Source organism: Colobus angolensis, unplaced genomic scaffold (genome assembly GCF_000951035.1).
Source record: "Colobus angolensis palliatus isolate OR3802 unplaced genomic scaffold, Cang.pa_1.0 Scaffold10, whole genome shotgun sequence".
Classification (NCBI taxonomy): Eukaryota; Metazoa; Chordata; class Mammalia; order Primates; family Cercopithecidae; genus Colobus; species Colobus angolensis.
In genome coordinates this window covers 4,199,393-4,222,057 of record NW_012110919.1, presented here as the reverse complement: position 1 = coordinate 4,222,057, position 22,665 = coordinate 4,199,393, and positions in this window count along the sequence as shown.

Sequence of the window (22,665 nt, the reverse complement as noted above, 5' to 3'; positions counted from 1 at the left end):
TGTTCAGAATAGTTAAAGGATACCTACAAGTCAAAATGATAAGTCCTAGGGTAAGGAAAGGAATAGGAAATTCACAGAAGACAAGATTTGAATGGCCAATTCAAAATGTCAAAACAGGGCTCACTTATTGAGCACTCACTGTATATTATTCTAAAGGCTTTACTGAGCATTAACTATATATTATTCCAAATGCTTTGCATATGTTAACATACATATTCCTGGCAATGAGTGCATGAGGTAGGTGTTATAATCTCTTTCTTCTTCCAGAGAGAGAAAGTAGGGCTGAAGTCAAACAACTAGTAAACAGTAAAGTCAGCATTTGAATACCAGTGATTTGACTCTAAAATCTGAGTTCTTAACTATCTTCTATTTTATCAACTTGTTAAATTTAAACATTTGGCAATACTCACTGTTGTCAAGGCTGTGGCAGAATGGAAACAAGTGAATCCCATTTGTTGGGGTGTAAATTGATACCACTACTTAGTTGAAGAGCAATCTGCCTTTACAAATTGAGACTGTTAGGTCCACAGCCTAAAGTCATACCCATATAAACAAGGAAAATGTACAAGAATGTTTATTGCTGCAGTGTTTGTAGTGGAGCAAAAATACAGTGTAAAATATTTATACTATGGAGTATTAATATGAAATAATCTAAGTAAAACCCTATAACATAATGTTGATTTAAAAAAGCAAGTTGGAAATGGATATATACAGAGTATGATGCCACTCATATAAAATTTAAAAGTATGCAAAACATGACATGGTTCATATACGTTGTAAATTTATAAAACACACACAAAAATTTTAAAATTCTGGAAAATGGTTGCCGTTATGAAGGGGAATGAAAGAATGAGATGAGGGATTTTGCAGGAAGGATCAATTGTATCTGTAATAACATATTTCTTTGAAAAATGAGTAAATAGGGCAAGATATTAAGACACAGCACAACTAGGTGGTGAATATGTTCTATTCTTTGTATTTTTAACTTCAATGGCCTGACCCACATTTTTTATCTCACTTGTCACTCTTCCCCTCTTTCATATCACTGCCTCATGGGGCCCCCTACCTTTCACTGAACAAGCCATGCTGCCTCACACCACACTTTCCCTCACTTGGGAATGTCTTCTGCTTAGAAAAACCCTGTTGATCTTTCATGGCTTAGAATATTTCATTTAGGAAAGCACCTGAAAGTACACCCATGTTCATAGCAGCATTGTTCACAATAGCTAAGGGGTTGAAGTAATCCAAGTGTCCATCAACTAATAAATGAATAAATAAAATGTGGTATATCCACACAATGGAATATTATTCAGCTGTAAAAAGGAAGGAAATTCTGACACATGCTGCAACATAGATGAAACTTGAAGACATTATGCTAAGTGAAATAAGCCAGTCATAAATGCACAAATACTGTTTGAGTCCAGTTATATGAAGTACCGAGAGTAGTCAAATTCACAGAAGCAGAAACTAGAATGGTGATTGCCAGGGGCTGAGAGAAGTAGGTGATATAGTTTGGCTGTGTCCCTACCCAAATCTCATCTTGAATTGTAGCTCCCATAATCCCCACATGTTGTGGAAGGGACCCAGTGGGAGGTAATTGAATCATGGGGATGTGTTCTTCCCAAACTGTTCTCATGATAGTGAATAAGCTTCGTGAGATCTGATAGTTTTATAAAGGGCAATTTCCCTACACATGCTCTCTTGCCTGCTGCCATGTAAGACATGCCTTTGCTCCTCCTTTGCCTTCTGCCATGATTGTGAGGCCTCCCCAGCCATGTGGAACTGTGAGTCCATTAAACCTCTTTTTCTTTATAAATTAACCAGTCTCAGATATTTATTCATAGCAGTATGAAGATGAACTAATATTGTAGGGAATAGGGAGTTATTAATGAGGACAGAGTTTCAGTTTGTGGAGATGAAAAAATTCTAGAGATGAATGGTGGTGCTGGTTGTACAACATTGTGAACATACTTAATGCCACTCAACTGTACACTAAAAAATTGGCTAAAATGGTGAATTTTATGTTACATACACATTTTACCATATTAAAACAAGCAAGCAAGCAAACAAAAGCAAGCTGAAAAGCAACTTATAATATTATTAGAAGTCTCTCAAAGAGGAGGCAGAGGGAGACTGCCTCCCAGGTAGATGCCATCCAGCCCCAGCCCCTGTGAGCTCCTCTGTCTTCTCTTACTTTGTCGATGGGTGTGTTCTGTTTTTCCAGTGGTATCTTTGCTTTTTCCTGTAAGGCAAACTCAAATTGTCACTTCTGCACCTCTGCTCCCTACTCATCACCCCAGTGATGACAGTAAACCCTGGGGTGCTTTCTCTCTTGTTTAGTCTGTTCTTACACTGCTATAATAAATACCCAAGACTGGGTAATTTATAAAGGAAAAGAGGTTTAATGGACTCACAGTTCCACATGACTGGGGAGGCTTCGCAATCATGGCAGAAGGTGAAGGCGGAGCAAAAGGCATGTCTTACATGGCAGCAGGCAAGAGGGCATTTGCAGGAGAACTGCAGATCTCGTGAAACGTATTCACTATCACAAGAATAGCATGGGGAAAAATCTGCCCCTGTGATTTAATAACCTCCCCCTGGGTCCCTCCCACGACAAGTGGGGATAATGGGAACTACAATTCAAGATGAGATTTGGGTGGGGACACAGCCAAACCATATCATCTCCCCTTCTGACTAGACCCAGCGTTCTGAGTCCCTTGCCTTTCAGAGTGTATTTCTACCTTCTCCATTGATTTCCCTCCCCTGCCCAGGCTTTGAATATCTGTTTTCAGAATTGTAACCTCACCTCATGTTCTGATTGCTTCCTGGGCCTGGCAATTTGGTTTTGGCTTCTTGACTCAGTTGTGAGTTGTAACCAGGATTCACCCAGCGACTCAGCTTTGTAGAAAGGGCCAAGCCCTTTTCTGACTGGAACTACATGATTCCACTTCATGGTTTATCAAATGTGGACTTCCTTGTTATTATGAAATCACTTTAAAGCCTTTAGGGTGATCTACTTAAATGCATATATATATATTTATGTATGTTTGTGTGTGTGTTTATATCCATATATATACACACATATATCTATATATAGAGAGAGAGATAGATATGTGTGTGTGTCTGTGTGTGTGTGTGTGTGTGTATATATATATATCTCCCCATTTGCTTGTGGATGCATAGAAAATGCCAGAAACTGATAACAGAAGTTTCTAGAGGAAGGGCAGTCTTTGGTTCAGTGCTGGGGCTGAGTGAGAGCAGAAGAAAAATTCCTTGTGAACTTTTCACCTTTTCTTCACCTTGAATTGTTTATAATAAGCATATGTTATTTCTATAATAAAAGTAAATATTCACAGTGAAACACTGTGTTGTAACTGGTGTAATAAGCTCTTAGTATTTGATCCTGAGAGCCCCTCTTTCAGAGGCACTGTCAGTCGAATACACTGCTAGGGCTAATGTCAGCTTCCAGGGGAAATCGTCGTTGGGAGGTGCAATTTCAGATCTAGCTGGAGAGAGGCAAGGGTGTGGCTGCAAACCCCTTTTCTAATCTGAACAGGATATTTGTAAGGTAGTCACTGTGTGGCTGTGGAGATGAGTGATAGGGCTGCCATTCTGGTCCGGCCACTGCTTCTTCCTCTGAAAGCAATTTAGAGGAGAGCCAAGAGGAACAGAGCTTACCCCTTTAATTAGCCTGCGGAGCCAGGCAAGGTAAATATTTGTGACTGAAACAGCGTGGATCCATGGAAGCTGGGATTTTAGCCTAGAAGCCTTGTGCTGCCAAGTTGCCATGAGACCAGAAAGCTGGAGCTATGTTTTGCCTCAGAAAGTGCTTCTGAGTTGAAGAGAAGTGGGAAGGAAATCAGCAGTAGAATTAAGGTCTGTGTATTAGATGAGGATAATAAGAGTTTATCTATACCTTAGGGTAAAGGCACAAATTTTACCTATTTTTAATTTTGTCTTTATATTGATTTCTTATATTTAAAAAAATTCAGGCTGGGCGTCGTGGCTCATGTGTATAATCCTAGTACTTTGGGAGACCCAGGCGGGAGAGTCGCTTGAGCCCAGGAGTTTGAGGCCAGCCTAGGCAACAAAACAAGACTCTGTCTCTGTAAAAAATTAGCCAGGCGTGGTGTGTGCACCTGTAGTCCCAGCTGCTTGGGAAGCTGAAGTGGGAGAATCGCTTGAGCTCAGGAGTTGGAGGCTGTGGAGAATTATGATGGTGCCACTGCTGGGTGACAGAGAAAGACCCTGTCTCTAAAATAAAAATAATAAATTTTCAAAGTAAGAAAAACAAATAAATAAAAAATTTAGTGTCCTGAATGTTGACTTATTGAACTTCCTGCATCTACTAGCTCATTCTCTGGTTTCCAGGGATCCTGAATAAAAATGAGATCATTTCACTGCTCTTCTTATAACTTTTCAATGCCTTTTCATTTTCCTTAGGATAAAATCCTGACTCCTGTAGTCCGTGTGTAGGGTGACTGTATGACTGATATTCAAACTGGGATGGCTGTTAATATGAATGTAAGGAACATTCATACTAACATGCAAGGGGGACTCTCACGGGAAAACCAAGATGTGTCCACGAGACCCTGCTAGATCTGACTGTGGCCCCAGCTCTCCCTGTCCCCATCTGCCCGCCTTGCTCCACGTATGACTCCCTTTGTTGTTGTTGTTCAATGACATCACCATGGAGTCTTCAATGCCCCTCAGTCATGCTCGTGTCTGCCTTATTTGCCTTTGGGTCTCAGGTGTCTCCTCAGAGAGGCTTTCCATGACCACCCATTCTGGAATGGTCTCCCCAGTTGCTGTGTACTTTATCTCTGCACATTTCTGTCATCACACCTGAAATAATCTGTGAAGATATTGTTTATGCATTTGTTTACTATTTGTATTAGCTACCAGGCTGAGGCCAGGGACTTGTTTGTCTTGCTCACTAGCCTGGCACGTGGTAGGGACCCAGTAAATATGTGGCATTTACTGGGTGAAGTAACGAATGATCAGGTGAAGATCTTTAAGTTGGACTGAATGACCCAGAGATGCCCACTGCCTTGATTCTCATCATGTGAATTAGGTCCATCTTCAGTAGAAGAGAATGAATGCAAACAGAGAAAAGCAGAGGGAATAGAATGAGAGAGCATGCTGGACAAATCCTGGTTACAGGCGTTATGGGTATACACTTTATCCTTCATTTGTTCCTTAATGGGGTGAGCCATTTAAATAAGTTATAAATAGACTTCTCCTCCCCTTCCTTAGCCTGAACTAGAATTGGGATTGGGGTTCCATATTTACAACCAAAGACTTCTAGGAAAACACAATTAGCCCCTTTCTTTTGGAATATATGTTCCCCTGCCCGCCCCCCTTCTTTTTTCTCGTCCGGACGGGAGTGCAATGGCAAGATCTCAGATCACTGCAACCTCCACCTCCTGGGTTCAAGCAATTCTCCTGCCTCACCTCCTGAGTAGCTGGAATTACAGGCTCATGCCACCACGCCCTGCTAATTTTTTGTATTTTTAGTAGAGACGAGGTTTCACCATGTTGGCCAGGCTGGTCATGTATTTCCATTTTTAAAGGACAACACTGTGGCAGAATATATTAGTTATGCCCCATTATCAATTTTATCTTCTTCCTTGGTAAATTAAGGGAGAATGGATTAGTTTCATATTTCTGCTGTAACAAATTGCCATATAACTAGGGGATTAAAACAATATACATTTATTATCTTACTTTTCTACAGGTCAGAAGTCTAAAATGAGTTGAAAGGGCTGTTCCTTCTGGGGGCTCAAGAGAAGAATCTGTCTCTTTGCCTTTTCCAGCTTTTAGAGGCTACATGCTTTTCTTGACTTAGAGCGCCCTGCTCACATTACTGTCTGTTTCCATGATCACATTTCCTTATCTGAATCTGATCCTCCTTTATAAAGACCTTTGTGATTACATTTTCCAGGATTCACGTTGATAATCCAGGGTAACCTCTCCATCAAAAGATATTTGACTTAATCACATCTGCAAAGCTCCTTTTTCCATGAAAGATGACATATTTACAGGTTTCAGGGATTGGGACCTGGGCATCTTCAGCAGGCCATTATTCTGTATTCTGTTTATCACAAATGGCAATGGTCCTCCTCACCTGTTTCTTCTTCTCATCCCATGGCTGGGATGTGGCTATACCAACTGGAGCTCAAGCAGCCATCTTGGGCCATTGTTTAGAAGTCACGCACTGGGGATAGGGGAGTAGTGAGGTTGAACGCTCTGGGATCCTAACAGTTTTGTGAGCTACTCTGCCAGTCCTAGACTATTATTCTTCTGACTTCTTTGAGATGCTTTTAGGTTTTCTAAATCTGACCGATACAGTTATATCCTTTACATTAAAAATGTTCTCCCCTTTCCACTCCCCTTTCCACTTGGTTTTATATCCCAACTATTTCTCCATGCTATTAAGTATTTAAGTGTTTTACAACAACTGTGTTGTTGTTGTTGTTTTTAAAGACAGAGTCTTGCTCTGTTGCCCAGGCTGAAGTTCAGTGGCACAATCAAGTTCAAGGCTCACTGCAGCTTTGAACTCCTGGGTTCAAGCCGTCCTCTCTCCTCAACCTCCCTAGTAGCTGGGACTACAAGCACATGCCACCACATCTGGCTAATTTTTTTTTTTCTTCTTCTTTTTAAATTGTGGAGACAAAGTCTCACTATGTTGCCTAGGCTGATTTCGAACTGCTGACCTTAATTAATCCTCCCATCTCAGTGTCCCAAAGTCCTGGGATTACAGGCATGAGTCACCATGCTTGGCCCCACAAACTTGAGTTTTGATGACTGTACAATATTCCACATTTTATTTAATGATTCCTCAACTATTTAAAAATTAGATTATTATTTTTATTTTATTTTATTTTGAGATGGAGTCTTGCTCTGCAACCCAGGCTGCAGTGCAGTGGCGTGATCTCGACTCACTGCAACCTCTGCCTCCCACTTTAAGTGATTCTCCTGCCTCAGCCTCCCAAGTAGCTGGGATTACAGGTGTGTGCCACCATGCTGGGCTAATTTTTGTATTTTTAGTAGAGACAGGATTTCACCATGTTGGCCGGGCTGGTCTTGAACCCCTGACCTCAAGTGATCTGCCCACCTCGGCCTTCGAAAGTGCTGGGATTACAGGTGTGAGCCACTGCACTTGGCCAACAATTAGATTATTTTTAAAAATCCTTTTGAATAAAAAGTTCCAGTGTTTTACCAGAAGGATTATAAGAGGAAATTCATGGTTTAATGTGCATTTCACATTATAGCATGTGCTTATATTAGACCAATACAAATCTAAGTCAGGGCCAGCTGCCGCAGCTTTTACCTGTAATCCTAGCACTTTGTGAGGATCCTCCCTGAGATGGGAGGATTGCTTGAGCCCAGGAGTTTGAGACCAGTTTGGGTAACATAGGGAGACCCCCGTCTCTACAAAAAAAATTTAAAAATTAACGGGCTTGGTGGCATCCTTCTGTGGTGCCAGCTACCTGGGAGGCTGGGGCAGGATAATTGATTAATTGAGGCTGGGGGTTTGAAGCTGCAGTGAGCGAGTTCCCATCTCAAAAACAAAAATTTAAAAAATGGCTAAGTCGGGTGGGAGCAAATCACCCTGGTTAAAAGAACAGCCTCTGTAAGAAAACCTTCAATTTCACCTGCTCTGAATTTGAAAACCTAAATCCAGTAAAGTGACAGGAACATCATATATGTAATACTTTTCTTTTTTTTTTTTTTTTTGAGGTGGAGTCTGGCTGTGTCGCCCAGGCTGGAGTGCAGTGGCCGGATCTCAGCTCACTGCAAGCTCCGCCTCCCGGGTTTACGCCATTCTCCTGCCTCAGCCTCCGGAGTAGCTCGGACTACAGGCGCCCGCCACCTCGCCCAGCTAGTTTTTTGCATTTTTTAGTAGAGACGGGGTTTCACCGTGTTAGCCAGGATGGTCTCGATCTCCTGACCTCGCGATCTGCCTGTCTCGGCCTCCCAAAGTGCTGGGATTACAGGCTTGAGCCACCGCGCCCGGCCATGTAATACTTTTTAAGCTATCACAGTGACAGTAACATAGCCCAGGGAACTTAAAAAAGAACAGTTTTTCATACTTGAGTAAAACTTGGTTTTATTAAATATTTTTAGTTGAATTTTCCTGCCAAGAAGGTTGTAGGGAAAAAATTGAGTCATTTGTACCGTCACTGCCCCGTGGGGCAATAGCAAATGACATTCTCTCAACATCCCACACAAAGAGCACATTAGGCAATCTTTAGTGCTCTATATTATTTCCCTGAATAACAGCTATAAAAGAAGCTAAAAGGAATGCAAATATAGGTCAATGATAAGAACTCTTTTATAATATGCAGTCTCAGGGGTGTGGATAATTATAGTGAATATAAAAAGTCCACAATGCATCCTGCTGCAGAATGCCTGTCACTTGCACGTGAAACTTAAGATGTTATTTACTACGTGTTCATTTAGCTCACCACTCCCTTTTTTTTTTTTTTAACCCTGTATCTTTCTTCACTGCACTCCTTATAGCTTAATATGACATATTTATTTGTTTACTTGTTTTTTTGGCTACATCATTAAAATGTAGCAGGGATCCCGCCCGCCTTCTTCACTGGAATAGCGTGTGTCCAGCACTGTTGCAGGCACAAAGTGGGTGTCAAATCATGAACACCTGCTGCAAGGTGGGTGGGGATTTTGGTGATGAACTAAAGGGATGTGGAGGGACTGAGTCATGAAGGCACTGAAGGGGACTTGACTGGAACCTGAGGCAGTGGGGAGGTCACAGAAGGATATTAAACTGAAGTTGGAGGATGGTGAGGGACAAGTACAGACTTGGATTTTAGATAAATAACTCTGGGTTTGTTGTGGAGGAAGGGTTTGGGATGGCAAATAGCCTGGAGTTGGACCAGTGAGGAGGCTTTTGCAACATTCTAGGTAAGTGGAGATAAGAGCCCAAGCTTGAAAGTTGGTAATAATGAGATGATAACAATAATTATCAGTACAGCAAAATTTGCTGTATAGACAGCTAGTCATTACAATCCATTGTCTAGCCTACACTTCCCAGCCTCCTTTGCAATTAGGTGTGGCCATGTGATTATGTTCTGGCCAATGGGATTTGAGCAGGAAGAATGACCTCCGTAGAATTCTCTGGTACATACTCCTTCATTTTCTTTCCCTTTTCTGGCCAATTGGGATGGAGAAACTATGTACTGAAGATAACTGGGCGTCTATTAACACAGTCCTTGTAAAACCATGTAAACAAATGAGGAAGAAATATCTATTATATAGTCAAGTCATTGGACAATCTTAGGTCTGTTTGTTATAGCAGCTAGTGTTACCCTAATGAATTTTAGCACATATATTTTTACTAAGCATCATTCTTAATGCTTTATATATGATAACTCATTTAGTCTTCCCAACAGTTTATTTAGGATCATTTTATTGTTATTATCCTCAATTTATGGGTGAGGAAATGGAAACACAGAGGGGCTGTGTAACCTACTGACGGTTACACAGCTGGGAAACGATGGAGCCAGATTTCAGAGTTCTGGCTCTAATATTTTAAGCAATATCTGATTGTGGAGCTGGATAGGAATTAATACTTAAAAAAAAGATATAGATGTTCCTTCTCTTCAATTAAACATTCTGAATTAAACTGAAACCTTAAAAAAGTTGAAATGGTCAAGCATAAACACTAATTAAAAAGCAAGTTATTTTTATAAGATAATAATATTTCAAGCAAAATGTAAATAAAACCACCTTAGGTGGGGTTTCCTGGAATCAGACCCTGTGCCTAAGATTTCTATGCAGGAGCTTTATAGGGAAGAGTTCCTTGGAAGTAAGGGAATCAGGACTAGGCAGAAGGAGAAGGTAAGCTATAATACAGCCAACACAGAGCCCATGGCGTGGGATGAGTCCTCAAGCTGGGATCACCCGTCAGAGTTATCAGCCATCAAGGCAAGGGGTCTGGGCTTCTGTGCTCTGCCTCAACCAGTCACTGGATATTGGCTGCCAGTGTGAAGGGGATGTGAGCTTGAGTAAGGCAGCTTCTTTGGAGAGAGATTTATTTAGCTGTGAGTCCGCACTCCTCTGCAGTTGGAAGAATGAGCATCATGGTCTTGAAGGATCTGAGTGGCACATCACAGTATCCGCCACAGAAATCATGAACTACTCTATTTACAAATGTTCGGTTGCTCCAGACTGTCCCACTGGGCTTCAGACTTATGTAGCTCACTATCTACTAATTGTGCCTAAAGCATAAAATATATGCTGCAGGAGGATTGACTAGAAATAGGATTTCAGGCTGGGTGTGGTGGCTCACACCTGTAATCCAAGCACTTTGGAAGGCTGAGGCGGGTGGATCATGAGGTCAGGAGTTCTAGACCAACCTGGCCAAGATGGTGAAATCCCATCTCTATTAAAAAATACCAAAAAAATAGCCAGGCGTGGTGGTGGGTGCCTATAATCTCAGCTACTCGGGAGGCTGAGGCAGAGAATTGCTTGAACCTGAGAGGTGCAGGTTGCAGTGAGCCGAGATCACACCACTGCACTCTAGCCTGGGTAACAGAGCAAGACTCCATCTCAAAAAAAAAAAAAAAAAAAAGGATTTCAGAGGTGAGTTGGGGTGAAAGCCTTAAATGGTATACCAGGGAGTTTGGGTCAGAAGGAAGCCTGGTGGCTTCATGAGATGGATTAGCACAAGAATAGAGCACTGGCAAGTATATCATTCAGGGGCTGTTATAACAGCTCATTGCAGTGAGGAGCAGAGTCTGAATCAGTATCAATGGAATGGAGAAGAAGTGCTGAACTTGCAAAATGTTTTAAACATTGTATTCAATGGTTTTGATGGCTGAATGTGGAAGACGAGGTTATGTTTGAAGTAAAGCCCGTAACTCTATATTGAAAGACTACGAAAGGTGATGCTTTAAGAAAGATCATGGTCATGTTCACTCTGTGGAGATATGTGGGGCCAGGCATGGTGGTTCACGCTTATAATCACAACAGTTTGGGAGGCTGAGGTGGGCGGATCACTTGAGGTCAGGAGTTCGAGACCAGCCTGGCCAACATGGTGAAACCTCATCTCTACTAAAAATACAAAATTTGTTGGGCATGGTGGCACACATCTGTAGTCCCGGCTATTCAGGAAGCTGAGGCAGGATAATCACTTGAACCTGGGAGGCAGAGGTTGCAGTAAGCCAAGATTGAGCCACTGCGCTCCAGCCTGGTCAACACAGTGAGACTCTGTCTCAAAAACAAAAAAAGAGAGACACGTGGGGCATGAAACCCTTGACTATCTTTTTGTTTTTGTTTTTGTTTTTTTTTGAGTTGGAATCTCATTCTGTCACCCAGGTGGGAGTGCAGTGGTGCAATCTTGGCTCACTGCAACCTCCTTCACCTCCTGGGTTCAACTGCCTCAGCCTCCCAAGTAGCTGGGACTACAGGTGCCCGCCACCACACCTGTCTAATTTTGTATCTTTAGTAGACACAGGGTTTCACTATGTTGTCCAGGCTAGTCTCAAATTCTCGACCTCAAATGATCCACTCGCCTCTGCCTTCCAAAGTGCTGGGATTACAGGTGTGAGCCACTGTGCTTGGCCCCTTGACTATCATTTTACTTTGCATAATAAAAATAAGTAATTCTCCAATTGGCTGCTTCTTTCTTTATTTTTTCTTTCTTTTGGAGAAACTTTCTGTTGCTTCCTCTGGTAACTAAAAATTAGTTGTGCTTTCCATCTATCATTAGTTTCTTCATCAGCCTGCTTTAACAAAAAGCTTCTTTCTGATATGCCTTTCTCTTTTCAGTTGCAAATCTAAGTGTACCAGAACAAAACATATACTTAAAATAACTAAACATAAAGTTTTAAAGCATACAATGAAATTCATTTTTTTCTTTATTTCTCAGCAGTTCTATCGTGGTCCTTATTAGAAGTTCTAATAACGGTCCTAGATTGTAGGTGCATCGAGAGGTGACATGAAGTGTGCTGGGCTTGGGGACAAGGTCCAATTGTTAGCAGCTGATTGTTCACAGTTTTGTAGATAAACAAGATTGCTCATTAGAGCTGATTCTGAATGACAATATTAAATCGCTTTGCACACCTGGTGAGTGTAGCTGTTAGGTGGCTCTGGCCATTGTACTTTGCCCTTTGTGTTTTCTGGAATAAAAGTGATTTTTCTGACCTGATTTAGACAAGATTAAGATCCAGCTAGCCTTTTGCATGCTGTGTTTTCGCCAAGAAATTTGAAAAATTTCTAACAGTGTAGAAATTTATTTAAAAAATGGAAAAGCAAAAAGTTAACCATTAAGCGGGATCAAATTTGTGTAGCAAACATCCATGTTGTGTTTACCTGGGTTAAATTAATCATTCACTTAACAAACATTTATTATATAACTTCTCTGTGCCAGGCACTCTTCTAAGTGTGCCAAGAATATAGAGGTAGGTGAGGGAGATGAAATCCTTCCTCTCGCAGAACTTACCTTCCAATGGTTGGAGGCAGAAAATAAGAAATAATAAGAAAGCTTACAGTGTTTGTAAGTAGTAGGAAGAAAATAAAAGTTGAGATTTAATTTACTCTTCTAGCTCTTCCCTCTCATCTTAAGAGGCTTCCCTGGTGAGTAACAGGGTCTTTTATGGTCCTACGAGCACGATAATGTGAACTCAAACCTATTATGTAGAGAGGCAAGTTGACAGACTCTGGAAATTTATTCGGGTAGGGAGGATAGGATTTTAAAATGTTGAGTGTGAATGGATACATATGATTTAAACTCCTGCCTGGGACTGTCACCAGTCATTGTCCACAAATACACTGCTTAATATTAATAATTAACTAATAATAAAAAAAGACTATGGTGGGCACTCTTTAAACCAACTTCTACTTAAGCGACTCATAGGAGGAACCAGCGTCCATTCCCTCTGTAAGTCTTGGGCTGGTGCTCAAAACATGCTGAACAGAACTGTCCACTTTGTCCACACTGATCCCTTTCTTCTCTGAGAAGTTGAATTTTGTGCTTTGTGAGAATCAGAATTGTTTGTTCCCTGACATATTTGTGCTAGTTTTACTTGTTATTAAAATTATGCTGTTTACTTTAATATTACTTTAATAATATGAGAGTGAAGAGAGAGAATTACTACAATGACATTTAACTGGAATGCTTTGGAAAGACTCACTAATGTTAAATTAGTTAACAATAAGAGATTAGGAAAAATAATAAACTCTACAGTATTTTGCTCATGAGTGTCTTTAAGTTCTCACCCACTACAAAGAAAGAAAAATTGGAAATGAAAAATGAGATCTTATGGGTGTGGTTTAGGCAAAAAAAGTGGTATTGGACCCTTGCCAGTGAATCTATAGTGAGAGAAAGAACCACGGCCTTCCACCAGATTGGCAAATACATTTATATTTATTTAATTTAAAATATAATGTTTATGGGCCAGGTGCGGTGGCTCACTCCTGTAATTTCAGCACTTTGGGAGGCCGAAGTGGGCGGATCGCCTAAGGTCAGGAGTTCAAGACCATCCTGGCCAATGTGGTGAAACCCCACCTCTACTAAAAAAATACAAAAAAAATTAGCCGGGTGTGATGACACATGCCTGTGATACCAGCTACTCGGGAGGCTGAGGCTGGAGAATCACTTGAACCCAGGAGATGGAGGTTGCAGTGAGCTGAGATCACACCACTGCACTCCAACCTGGGAAACAGAGCGAGACTCCATCTTAAAAAGATTAAAAAAATAAGTAAAATATAATGTTTATGAAACCACCTTTGCAAAGATTACAACAGTGAGAGAAGTCTAGCATGGCTGACTCCATCTTGCTTCTAGCCTCACAGGCTGGCAGTCCTCATTCATTCCCGGGTGTAGGCCAAGCTAACCATGGGAGGAATTTAGTGTATAGTTTAACTTTGAAACAAGGACCATAATACCTACCTAAAACTGATCATCTCCTTGTTCAGGGACTGAAACTGCCTTTGTAAGACGAATGAAAAGCTACAAGATTAGGATTATGGAAGGGGCCTGAATTCTGCTAAGGTATAGGCAGAGTTTCTATCATCTCTTATTGCTGAGGAGTCATGTGGCCAGAGGTCACAAGATTTATGACTTCCCCAGTTGCTCCTATAGATAACATCTCTATTGTAGAACCTAAGTTTGATCTTTTGAGATGTGTTTCAGGTTTTTGCATTCTGGCAACCTGCTAACCCTACCTGGACTTGTGACTCATGACTCAACCTGTCCTGTGGCCCCCACCCAGAGGCCAACTTAGCACATGAAGATTATTTTTTTCACATTCCTCTGATTGCGTCCCCAACCAGTCAAGAACGCCCATTCTCTAGTCCCTGGCCCACCAAACTATCCTTGGAAAACCTTAGCCTCTGAGCCTTCGGGGAGACCAGCTTGAGTGATAATGCCAGTGCTTCCACTGGGTGGCCCTGCATTAATTAAACTCATTCTTCACTCCAATACCATGGTGTCAGTGAACTGATTTCTTCTGTGCATCGAGCGGGAAGAAACTGTAGAGTGATCACATTTACAACATAAATGTATCCCCTTTTTTTTTCTTGACTGACATTACTGATTAGCTCATGAATGAGCAGTTCTGATTGTGTTGAGTAAGATTTTCACTGTTTTGTAAGGTATGTGCTAAGCACGACAGGTATTCATGATGCCTCCATTCAAGGAGCTCAGGAGTATTATCCTAATATGATTAGACAAAGAATTGATGTGCCTGCCAATAATTCTTTTACCTGATCCAAATCCCCTTTCTCTCACATGCATAGTGGAAGCACAGAAAATATTTTCACTTTTCGGCAGCACCTTTCCTTTGAGAATATCAAAGCTCTTACAGGGACAACTTTCTAAATAAGCAATAATGCTGATATTGCCCTCGGGAGGTGAATAGAGGTATTTACGATCCTCTTACCGTGGATGTTAGACCAGTGTTGAGTAGCTAACAAAAGCCTCCATGCTGACTCTCAGGAGAATTCTGTTTCTGCTAATCTCCCTGCTGCATTGCGCCCTGTTCCCTTTTCTGAATAATTCCCGGTATTACTGAGAACTCTGTGAGCATAAAAAGAGCACTTGTCTGTGAGCCAGAACACACAGGCTCAGATCCTGGCTGTGCTACTAACTGTGGCACTGTGGACACTGTCTTCAGCCCGTCTGTGTGTGCCTCAGTGCCTTTATCTGGAAAATGGGAATGTCAGTGCTCATGATACCAGAGACCAGAGTGTGGGAAAGGAATGTTTGTCAAAACAAATATGGACATGGTAGCTGCAGATAGTGAGAACAACAGTGGTCTGTAGGTTTCCTTCTGTTTCCCTTATTCCCATTTCAGAATTCCTGCTTTCTGTTAAGGTATTTTTGATCACGAGTCGATTTGTAGGTTCTGGTTTGCACATTCATTATTGATACTAGAAATGAAAGTGTTGCCTCAAATTCTCTTATTCTAGTTTAGCCCACCTACCAAACTTTATTATTTTCCAGTGATGGTATTAGACTCACAATAAGAAATGCAAGGAAAGGACTGGATTACAGCTGGGCTAATGATCTGTTCTGCTCTGCACTGCAAGACCCCATTACATGGTGTTTTCTAAAGGTTTGGGTAACTCGTTATCTCTTCATTTATTCACAAAGATACTGCTGGTAATAGTAAAAGAAAAAAGTAAAATGTACTAAATTTCCAACAACAGGGAATTGCTCAGGTAAATGACGTTATGATGGAAGGCTACTAATAGAAGATGTAGATGAATATTTATTGGCATAGAAAGATAATTGTGGTAATTAAATGAAATATTAACTTCAAAAGGGTAAATGTACAATATAATTCCACCATTATTAAAAATATGCATTTGAATCAAACTATTTGGAGGAATGTACAGTGGATATCTCTGTGTGGCAGGATTATAAACATTTAAATCTCCCTTCCTTACACTTACCTGTATTTTCTAATTTTTTGTAGTGGATATATGTTGTTTTTGGCAAAAGAAAAAAACTGATTTAGGTTGTATAAAATCCTATTCCAAAAGCTATTTGTAGGAATGAAGAAAAACATTTTGAAAATAAATAAGTGCCAACTCTAAAAAATTAATTAAGCAGGGAAAAAAAATTTTAAATGGCAAAAGTGGTAGGAAGGAATACAAATAGAAATAAACGTAAATAGCAAAAATGAATTTCATTCTTTTTTAAAAGGATAGAGTCATTTAATGACAAATGTTTGAAATAAACAAAAGTATCAATCTCCACCCTGTTTCTTCTTAGCTGAATTCTACCTGAAAGTGCTTCTAAAAGGAAGTCAGAGCCTGGGAAGTAAGCAGGATACTTTGAAATATCCAAATTAAATAATCATAAGTAGCAATCTAATCTAATTTTTTTCTTTTTTTGACTTGCAAAAATATTGCTTCAAAATAAAGCAAGTTCTTAGACAGAGGGCAAATATATTTAACTTTCCAACCATAATAAAAGCTGTCAATTATCAAGTGCCTTTTATGCACCTATGTGTCAGATACTTATAAGTCTTTCCTCAAATTCATTAAATTTAATGGTTGGTTTATTTAATCTTCACTGTTTTAGGAGATAGGTGTTATTGTGTTTGTGTTATAGTTGCTGAAAACCAAAACTCATACAAATTAAGTTGCTTTTCTAACTCTTACATAGTAGAACCACATGACTTTTTTAAAAAAATCATGTAACAAATATTTATTAAATCTACTTCGTATTAGCATTGTGTGTCGTGTGCTAGGAATAATACCAATGAAAATACATTGTGGTCCCACCGCTTAAAGAAGCTTGTATTCTAGTTGAATGCCATGAAGCCAAACGTTGTAAATGTGATGAATCTCACGAAAGAGGAAACCCAGGATGTGAATGGGGAGGTAATCTGGTTTGTGACATCTGTCCTGTGGTCAAGACGTTTAAACTGAGATCTGAAGCATAAGTAGGAATTAACTAGGCAAACAGTGGTCGTGCAAGACGATTTCTAGTAGAGGGAAGGGTATGTGCGAAGGCACTGAGATTTTGCTATAGCAGTGTGCTGCAACCAGCTATCCACAACTCTAGTTTGAAACAATAAGCATTTATTCCTCCCACATGAGTCTGTGGGTCAGCTGCAACTGGTAGGGCTTGGCTGAACTCCAGGGTTCAGGTCTCCCTTGTATGTTACTCATCTTGTGTTGACCAATAACTTCTGGGAACATGTTCCTTACATAGCACACGATAGGAGCACAGGAGCCCAAATGGAATCACACAAGCACATTTAAGGCCTCTTAATATGTTCAGGAACACTTCATTAGCTAAAGGAGGCCATACGGCCCAGCCCAAAATCAATGGGATGGGGAAAATATTTTACCCATTGTGGGTGGTATTTGGGAATAATGTAGATGAATGTGGATAAATCATTTAACATGGGAAAGATGTGAAAAATTGTGAACGATGATTCAATCAACCACGACTAGGTTTTTCAAGCAATCCATTGCCAATATGGCTAAAGTATAGTGAGCCAGGGAGTGATAGTACTGGTTGATTTTATAATTGCCTGCCCTTGGGAACGTCTTGTTTTTTTTTTTTTTTTTTTTTTTTGAGACTGAGTCTCGCTCTGTCACCCAGGCTGGAGTGCAGTGGTACGATCTTGGTTCACTGCAACCTCTGCCTCCCAGGTTCAAGCGATTCTCCTGCCTCAGCCTCCCGAGTAGTTGGGATTACAGGCGTGAACCACCACACCTGGCTAATTTTTGTATTTTTTATAGAGACAGGGTTTCACCATGTTGGTCAGGCTGCTCTCGAACTTCTAACCTCATGATCCACCCACCTCGGCCTCCCAAAGTGCTGGGATTACAAGCATGAGGCACTGCGCCCAGCTGGGAACTTCTTATTATAGAGAATATTTTTTATGTATTATATATAATAAGCATTATACATATATAAGAAGCACAAAAATATGCTTACTTCAAAAAATATATATATGTGCTTACTCAAAAAAAAAATATATGCCAACTCCAAAAGCTAATAACTTATCCAAGTTCTACTTGAACTTTATTCCCAGAGAGAGGAACACATTGAAATAACATGATTAACCCACAAAGCTGATATAGTGTCCATTGACTTAAATGTTCCTCCTTAGTTATGTGCCAAGCATTGGGTCTCTGTGTAACAGTAGCACATTTAGAAACTTTGCCTCAGAGGCAATGAAACCAGATTTGAACCCCTGAGCAAATAGCATTAAATTTGGTTGTTGCTCATTCTCCTGGAATGAAGGTCAGCTATTTTATACGCAGTGAATAAGCCAAACCAATCGTAAAACGTGAGGAAACATCTCATTTGACTACTTTGCCTCATGAAATGTGATCTTCTATTTGGTCAGATCATTTTTGATAGTGTTACAAGAATAGTTCAGTTTATTTTTACCCATTCCCTACAGATACATTCATTTGCTTTGTAAGTCCTTAGGGCGAATGCCTGAATGAACAGGTGGGGGAACAGGAGTTGGCCAAATATAAACTTGTATAGTTCACGTGCTTAACAAACATGGGTATTTTTTTTTAACAAAGAGAAAATTCACTTAATACAGACAGCCACTGCATTATTAGCTGTTGTGATATATTCTGCCACAGAAAACTATATTAGTTTCAATTGAGGTGATTTTTTTTTTTCTTTGGCAGATAAGAGATTAAATAGAAATCACTGCCTCCGTGATGCCTCTGTTCTGGAGCCTTTATTTTTCTTCATCTATTAAAAGCTCAATTTTATAATCTTGAGGATTTAAAATAGAATCTATTAGTTTTTCTGACAATACTTATTTCCCATAAAAACTTCTTTTTTTTTTTTTTTGTTAGCTAGCTCACAGTAAATTTCATTGCATATGCCATTTCAAAGGAAATCAGAGGTTCTAATAAATACAATGGATTTGGAACAGTTCCTTGCCCCTTATTTTTTTTTTTTTTTTCACAGTTATGTAAGCCTCCTGCTTAGTTACATTACTGTATTTTATCACTCATCTTGCAAAGCTGTGTTTAAGAAAGATGACAATTTTTTGGTTTCCTCTTCTGAGATACTTTGATTCTTCTTCTTTGAGTACAGCTTTATTTGTGTTTTCCTGCTGTCTAAGCCTGGGACTCTTTCATAAGTCAGCATACTTTGTACATTCCAAGTAACAGCACCATTTAGAGAGGATGATCAGTTACACATTCCCTAAGAGAAGATGCAAGAAATGGAAGGAAAAATACCTTCATTGTTAGAGACAGATGCACTCTGTAATTGCTTCCTGATGGTTACTTTGAAAGGAGCTATGGGAATCCACAGATGTGTGTCTGTTGAGGTGTCTGTCATTCAGTGAGTTTAAGAGTCATTGATTTCCATCAGTGAATCATGGGACTTGATTACAGAGAACTGGTAGACCAAGCTCAGGTTTAATCCATGAGTTCTGTTCACAGGTCTGTCACTTCCCCTTGGGCTATTTTTGCACAACCAAGAAATTGATTTACTTAGCTTTTTCTTCTTATAAAAATGAGGTAACAATATTATCTTTACAGCAGCTTTTAAATGTTTAAATATGCCCAACCAAATAAAATTTTTAGTTGTATTGCAATGTTAGTAAAATTAATTTGATGAATATTTCTTACCTAATTTCCCTCCTTCCCACAAAACTGACCTGTTTACCTAAACTGACCAAATTAACTGATTGTTTTGCTATGGTATAGACCCAATTTTTTTTTTTTTTTGAGACGGAGTCTCGCTCTGTCGCCCAGGCTGGAGTGCAGTGGCCGGATTTCAGCTCACTGCAAGCTCCACCTCCCGGGTTCAGGTCATTCTCCTGCCACAGCCTCCCAAGTAGCTGGGACTACAGGCGCCCACCACCTCGCCGGGACTACAGGTGCCCGCCACCTCGCCCGGACTACAGGCGCCCGCCACCTCGCCCGGCTAGTTTTTTGTATTTTTTAGTAGAGACGGGGTTTCACCGTGTTAGCCAGGATGGTCTCGATCTCCTGACCTCGTGATCCGCCTGTCTCGGCCTCCCAAAGTGCTGAGATTACAGGCTTGAGCCACTGTGCCCGGCCCAAATTCTTAGTAGAATTACAACCCTAATTGATAATGGTCATATGGCTCTTACACCTTGAAAATGTTTAGGCGTTTAATATCAGCTGATACAATTTTCTTTAAAAATGATAGGATGATATCAGATCATCTTTTTCAGGATGGAATGAGACTTAAATTAAAATTCAGTGTTACTGAATTAAATCATGTAGTTTTATATACTTTGTTTAGATATAAATCAGCTTGTTATAGTGAGAGAACTTGAAGCTTTAAAGACCTGAATATGAATTTTGATCCTTTCTCGTTTTGTGATCCTCCAAAACCCAACCATATTGAATATTAATCATAAAATGAGCCATATACCTATTCTCCCTACTAATGGGTGTTTATGAAACACAAATGGTGTAATGGGTATGGAAGTTATTTGAAAGTTGTAAAGGGTCATACAATGGGATTTAAAAGAAAATTTAGATACAACCTGCTTTTATTGTTACTGTTTAACAGCAGTTAACTTTTAATTGTTTTGTATTTGCAGTTTCTGGGCAAGACAGGAAGATAAGAAAAAAGGAAAAGGAGAGAAAAAAGAAATAAAAGGTTGTATCAATAGACTAAATAAAATAAGACTAAATAAAATAAAATAAGCATATTTAATCAATAGACTAAATAAAATAAGAGACTTCAGCAGAGATGATGAATACCTGATTACTGTTAAACAATTGTTATTCCTTTTCTGTTTGTTTGTTTGTTTGTTTTGCTTTTTTTTTTTTTTTTTTGAGACAGGGTTGCCTAGGCTGGAATGCATTGGTGAGATCACAGCACACTGCAACCTCAAACTTTTGGGCTAAAGCAATCTTCCCACTTCAGCCTCCTGGATAGCTGGGACTACAGGTACCCACTACCATGCCTGGGTACTTTTTAATTTTTTTGTAGAAACAGGGTCTTACTATGTTGCCCAGGCTGGTCTCAAACTCCTGGCCTCAAGTGATCCTCCCACCTCAGCCTTCTAAAGTGCTGGGATGACAGGCATGAGCCACTGTGCCTGGCCTAAGGATTATTATTCTTTGTCAAAACCTTCTTGAAATATTTTTTTAAAAATAAGATACTATTCCCAAACTCTAAAGCATGTAGAAAATAACCTATCAAAGAACTTACCAAGAAAAATTTAAAACTCAATTGTTGGTTTGAAGAGATCTGAATAAATAGAAATATATACCACATCTTTGAAATACAAATATGTTAATTTCCCTCAAAATTAACCTATAAATTCAATGTAATTTCAGACAAAATTATTGCAAGGTTTTTTTTTTTTTGAGGACTTCGACATACTTACTCTAAAATTCATATGAAGGAATAAAGGTTCATGATGCCTAAGTCATTCTGAAAAAGAAGAGCAGAGAGAAGAAACTCACCCTTCCAGACAAAATCAGTATGGGATCAGTATCTAGGGAAAGAGCAGAGAGTGAGAGCCAGACTTGAGTCTACATGGGAACCTGCTTTGGGATAAACATGGCACCATCAATCAGTGGGGAAGGGATGGATTGCCTAAAACCTACTACTTGGTAGTGGAGAAACAGCTCATTGGTTCACTATCTCAAGCATAGGCCAAAGAGGAATTCAGTGCAAAAGTAAAATTATAAAACTAAAATGAGATATTAGAGGTGTTAAAGAAGGTACTCAATACACAAACCATAAGTCGAAATTATTGTTATTATTATCTTTTGAGATGGAGTCTCATTCTGTTGACCAGGCTGGAGTGCAGTGATACCATCTCAGCTCACTGCAGCCTTTGCCTTCTGGGTTCAAGTCATTCTCTTTCCTCAGCCTCCCCAGTAGCTGGGATTACAGACTTGTGCCACAATGGCCAGCTAATTTTTGTATTTTTAGTAGAGGCAGAGTTTCACCTTTTTGGCCAGACTGGTCTCAAACTCCTAACCTTAAACGATCTGCCCACCTCAGCCTCCCAAAGTGTTGGGATTACAGCCATGAGCCGCCATGCCCAGCCATCAGTTGAAATTTTAATAGAGCTGACTATATTTTAAAAATTAAAAATTCTGTAAAGGGTAGACACAATAAACAAAGTTAACAAAAAAGGGGACAGAGTGAGAAAAGATTTATAATATATAAAACCTACAAAGAATTAAAATCTAGAATACACCAAGAAGACTCAAGGGATTTTTTTTTTGTAAAATGGGGATAATGGATAATAATAGTAGTTGTAGAAAGAGACATGCTCAGCACAGAGCCTGAAGTACAGTTAATACACGTCGTTTGCTATTACTAGTTTATCTATTCTTATACTCTATGACAAAACACATTTTGTATGGAGTCATTATGTATGGACCCCAGATTTCTGGTTTCTGCATGGTCTTATGTTGCCAGCTTATGGAGTTGCAGAGAAATGTATGTATGAATATCCAGCCAGTCTCAATATCCACAAACCCTGTTGACAAATATCCCTAGATACTCCAGTGGTTAAAAGTGAGGAGAGTAAGAGTGGCCATTCCTGTAACACAGAGGTGAAGAAAATGCTGTGTGTGCCACTGTAGCTGTAAAACCAACTGCCGATGACACCTGCCAGGTGACGTAGGGAGAAGAGTATGTTTCGTGGCTAGAGGTGTGAATCTTGTGACTGTCATATTCCATCCTGC